The sequence below is a fragment of the Amphiprion ocellaris genome, chromosome 9, assembly GCF_022539595.1.
Source record: "Amphiprion ocellaris isolate individual 3 ecotype Okinawa chromosome 9, ASM2253959v1, whole genome shotgun sequence".
Taxonomy (NCBI): Eukaryota; Metazoa; Chordata; class Actinopteri; family Pomacentridae; genus Amphiprion; species Amphiprion ocellaris.
This window is the reverse complement of record NC_072774.1, coordinates 34745325-34751078: the sequence shown is the minus strand read 5'-3', so window position 1 is coordinate 34751078 and position 5754 is coordinate 34745325.

Here is a 5754-nt window from a genome sequence, read left to right as displayed (position 1 = left end):
TTGTTAGGCCTGTCTCTGCAGGCCCTGGCTAGTGCCCCTCCTCCCCTTGTGTGTGTGTGTGTGTGTGCGTGTGTGTGTGTGTTTCCTTTTTAGGAATGCTTGTTGTGGAGGAGGTTGCGACAGGTGTGGAAGAACTCCTTCTGGGTAATCAGCGGAAGTGGGAGCAGATGTGCGGAGCAAATCAGCCGCTTCCCCCCTCACTACTTAACCAGGCTCCACTCTTCTGTCGACGCCGGATCGTAAAAGCTGCTCGTCAGTACGGACTCACTTCTTCATGTTACCGTTACCTTAGTACGCCAAGTAATTTGCTCTGCTCTGCTCCTAGTCAGGACTGCCTTCCGGTGGAGATCACCCGACCCCCCCTGGATGTGGACTCACCTGGTTCATCTTCTACCTTCACCTCAGCCATCCTTCGCCCAGTTCCGGCTTGGCCCTCACCAGTCGTCTTCCGCAGCAGAGGCACCCTCGGACCGCCTTCGAGCCTCAGCCCCCTGCTTCTCACTGCCAGCTGTAGCACCGGTCCGAGCAGGCTCCGTTTTGAGTTCTTGGTAGTTGGTACTGTTATTGAGTACTTTGCAGCAGGTTTTTGTTTATTCTAGCACATAGTCGTAGTCGTTGTAATAGTGATTTACGGAGGATACAGACCCATGGTTGTAGATGAATGTGTTATTTGGTTCGTAGAATTTTTAATCTAAGCATCTAAAGCGTAGGTGGCGTCTTCGACCCACTCTTTCCCTAGCACTCGAGTAAATGTCAAAGTTTTGCGTCATAGTAATACTGTAGAGATCTTCTGTGGTTTTTGTAGCATTGTTCTCTAGCCCTTATAGTTCCGCGATAGTTTTTGTTTTCTACTAGTCACTAGAGGCGCTAGTAAGTTAGCGTATTAGATGTTTTTGTAGTTCTGACGATTTCCGTTTTTTCATGGACACCGGGATTTGTAGTTTTGCACCTACTACAGTTTGTCAATAAAAGTTCGTTTTCGGCAACATCTGAACTCCTTCTCCTTCCTGCATCTGAGTCTCAAGAGAAAAAGCCTAACAGAACGATCCGGCCAAATATGAGCTCAGCAGGAAATGAGATGGAGATCGGTGGAGCTGCGGGAGTAACGATGCAGAAGGCTGTGGCTAGCCAGGCTACAACGTTAGATCAGCATAGTGACAGGCTACAGAATTTGTCCTCTAGCCACACCGCGATGTTTAATCAGTTGTCCACTCTCACTACGAGAGTCAATCAGATTGCGGCACGTTCTCCCGCACCCGCTCAGGTGATTAACCCTGTTAGTCCCGCTACTCCGGTAAAAGAACCACACGTTCCGGTCCCAGAACGTTATTGTGGGGATTTTGGCTCTTGTCAGGCCTTTTTAACACAAGTATCTCTGGTTTTGGGTTTGCAGCCCCACTCTTATCCCACCGATCAAGCTAAAATAGCGTTTTTAGTGAGCTTGTTATCTGGGAATGCTCGTGACTGGGGCACAGCTATCTGGCAACAGCAGGGTCCTCTTTGCCATTCGTATGCTGCCTTCGTGGAGGAGATGAAAAGAAATTTTGACCATCCTGTCCGTGGAAGAGACGCCTCCGCCAGGCTAATGAACATTCAACAAGGAACCCGAAGCGTGGCTGAATATGCGCTTGAGTTTCGAACCCTGGCGGCGGAGGCTGGTTGGAACGAGGTGGCGTTAAAAGGATCTTTTTATCATGGACTCAATGAGATTTTAAAAGATGAGTTAGCCCTGAGGGAGGAGCCCTCCTCCTTACAGCAATGGATTTCGTGCGCTATAACTTTAGATAACCGACTGAGGGAGAGGCGGCGGGAGAGGAGAGCTCGTTCGTCAGCTGAATCAACAAAACCCCGGTTTCCTGCTCGAAGGCCCCCTCCATCTCCCCTACCCACTGATCCGGAGCCCATGCAGTTGGGCCGCGCTAAGCTCTCTCCCGAGGAAAGACAACGCCGGCGGAATGCTAGACTTTGTTTGTACTGCGGGGAACCAGATCACTTCGTGGCGGATTGCCCTCGGCTGCCGTTAAAAGGGCAGGCTCCCCAGGAAAGAGGGAGATTCTGGTGAGCCGCACGTCAACTTCTCCCAAACCCCGTTTGCAGCTACAGGCTACTCTCTGCTGGGAGTACAAATCCCTGACGATCCCAGCCCTAGTGGACTCCGGAGCGGAGGAGTGTTTGATGGACTACAGTTTGGTAAGGCAGCTAAACATTCCCACTATACCTTTAGGTCAGGCCCTTGTGGCACGTTCACTTAATGGACTCTGTTTAGCCAGAGTAACTAAGAAGACTGTTCCTTTAGACATTGTTATAGCTGGTAATCACAGAGAGAAACTAGCCTTTTGTGTAATGGACCACTCCGACCCTCCGCTAGTTCTGGGATATCCTTGGCTTCAGCAGCACAATCCCCAATTAAACTGGCAGTTAGGTGAGATTATGACTTGGAGCCCTTTTTGTCATCAGAATTGTCTGTTATCAGCGCTATCTCCCCCAAGTTCCAACACCCAAGTACCTCCCGAACCGATAAATTTGGACTCTGTACCAGCTCAATACCACGATTTAGCTCAAGTGTTTAGCAAGTCTCGTGCCCTGTCCTTGCCCCCCCATAGGCCGTATGATTGCGCCATCGAACTGTTAAAGGATGCAACATTGCCCACTAGTAGGTTATACAACCTCTCAAAACCAGAGCAAATGGCCATGGAGATATATATACGGGAGTCCCTGGCCGCTGGGATTATCCGTCCTTCCTCGTCTCCGGTAGCGGCGGGGTTTTTCTTCGTGGACAAGAAGGATAAGTCCCTTCGTCCCTGTATTGATTTCTGTGGATTAAATGCTATTACAGTGAAAAATTCCTACCCTCTGCCTTTGATAAACTCTGCTTTCACCCCCCTACAAGGAGCCACCATCTTTACCAAACTGGACTTAAGAAACGCCTACCACCTGATACGGGTTCGGAAGGGGGATGAATGGAAAACGGCCTTTAACACACCCTTGGGACATTTTGAGTACCTTGTAATGCCTTTTGGACTCACCAATGCTCCGGCAGTGTTCCAGAATTTAATCAATGATGTTTTAAGAGACATGATTAACCGTTTTGTGTTTGTTTATCTAGACGACATCCTCATCTATTCGCGCAACCTGGAAGAACATGTGGCACATGTACGACAGGTACTGGAAAGACTTTTAAAGAATCAACTATTTGTCAAAGTGGAAAAATGTGAGTTCCACGCCTCCACAGTTTCATTCCTAGGTTACGTGATATCACCTGGGGAGATCAAGATGGACCCGGGCAAGCTCTCCGCAGTCCAAGACTGGCCTGTTCCTACAAATCGAAAGCAACTTCAGCGTTTCCTAGGCTTTGCTAACTTTTATCGTCGTTTTATTAGAGACTATAGTAGGGTAGCTGCACCCCTTACAGCCTTGACCTCTACTGCCAAGGCTTTTCTTTGGTCTGAAGCGGCAGAACTAGCCTTTCAGGACCTAAAGCATCGCTTTACCACAGCCCCCATCCTAATCCAGCCCGACCCCTCCTTACAGTTTATAGTAGAGGTGGATGCCTCAGACACAGGAGTGGGAGCTGTCCTCTCGCAGCGTTCTCCTAGGGACCAAAAGTTACACCCCTGTGCCTTCTTCTCTCGTCGTCTAACACCATCTGAACGTAACTATGACATCGGTAACAGGGAATTGCTGGCTGTTAAACTAGCTTTAGAAGAATGGCGTCATTGGCTGGAGGGAACAGAGCAGCCATTTGTAGTATGGACTGACCACAAGAATTTAGAGTATGTGAAATCAGCTAAACGTTTAAACTCACGACAGGCTCGGTGGACTCTGTTTTTTGGACGTTTTAATTTTACTCTGTCGTATCGTCCAGGTTCTCGTAACGTCAAACCAGACGCTTTGTCCCGACAGTTCACTGTTTTGGATGAGTCCAAAGCTCCTGAGCCAATTCTCCCCCCTTCCTGTTTGGTGGCCACCCTGACTTGGCAAGTGGAGGCCACAGTCCGCGAGGCCCAACAACTCCAGCCAGATCCAGGTAATGGTCCCGCTAATCGCTTATTTGTTCCCGAAGCAGTTCGTTCACAGGTGCTGCAGTGGGGCCATTCATCGAAGGTCACCTGCCATCCAGGAGTTAGTCGGACACTAGAGGTCATTCGTGGAAGATTCTGGTGGCCCACCATGGAGGCAGACACTAAGGAGTTTGTGAGCGCCTGTACCATCTGCGCCCGGAATAAGACCTCCACTCAACCCAGCTCTGGTTTACTCCAGCCCCTACCAGTTCCAAGACGCCCCTGGTCCCACATCGCCGTGGATTTCGTGACTGGCCTTCCTTGCTCTCAAGGTAATACAGTTATTTTGACTATTGTTGACCGCTTCTCCAAAGCAGCTCATTTCGTGCCTCTACCCAAGTTACCCACCGCTAAAGAGACTGCAGTAGCCATGATCCACCATGTGTTTCGCCTACATGGAATTCCCGCTGATATTGTGTCCGACCGAGGACCCCAGTTCACGTCTGAGGTATGGAGAGTTTTCTGCACGGCACTAGGAGCCACCGTTAGCCTCACCTCTGGGTTTCACCCTCAGTCAAATGGACAAACAGAACGCACCAATCAATCATTAGAGACTTTTTTACGTTGCATGGTGTCAGAAAATCAGACTTCCTGGAGTGAGAAACTCCCTTGGATAGAATATGCTCACAATGCTTTGTCTAATGCTTCCTCTGGCCTGTCCCCCTTTCAGTGTTCGTTGGGCTACCAGCCCCCTCTGTTCCCCTCACAGGAACAAGAAATAAATATACCTACAGTCCAGGCCTTGATCAGACGATGCCGAAGCACTTGGAGGAAGGCTCGGAGGGCGCTTCTTCGTGCTGCTCAAAGGATGTCAATCCAAGCAAATCGTCACCGAAGATCTGCTCCGGATTACCAACCTGGTCAACGGGTTTGGCTCCGGGCCAAGGACCTCCCCCTCCGGGTGGAGTCCAAGAAGTTAGCTCCTCGGTTTGTGGGACCATATGAGGTGGATCGCGTGGTTGGCCCCAGTGCAGTACGTTTACGTTTACCCCCTTCGATGAAGATCCATCCAACCTTTCACGTGTCACAAGTCAAACCGGTTGTGAACAGTGCTCTGGCCCCCCCGGTCCGTCCCCCTCCACCTCCCAGGGTCATTGACAACGCGCCTGCATATACGGTCAGGCGGCTCATGGACGTTCGCCGTCGTGGGAGGGGCCTTCAGTTTCTTGTCGATTGGGAGGGTTATGGGCCTGAAGAGAGGAGTTGGGTACCCCGTCGCTTGATCATGGACCCTTCCTTAATCTCTGATTTTTATCGTCTTCATCCGAACCACCCTATTCGGGCACCTGGAGGTGCCCGTCGGAGGGGGGGTACTGTTAGGCCTGTCTCTGCAGGCCCTGGCTAGTGCCCCTCCTCCCCTTGTGTGTGTGTGTGTGTGTGCGTGTGTGTGTGTGTTTCCTTTTTAGGAATGCTTGTTGTGGAGGAGGCTGCGACAGGTGTGGAAGAACTCCTTCTGGGTAATCAGCGGAAGTGGGAGCAGATGTGCGGAGCAAATCAGCCGCTTCCCCCCTCACTACTTAACCAGGCTCCACTCTTCTGTCGACGCCGGATCGTAAAAGCTGCTCGTCAGTACGGACTCACTTCTTCATGTTACCGTTACCTTAGTACGCCAAGTAATTTGCTCTGCTCTGCTCCTAGTCAGGACTGCCTTCCGGTGGAGATCACCCGACCCCCCCTGGATGTGGACTCACCT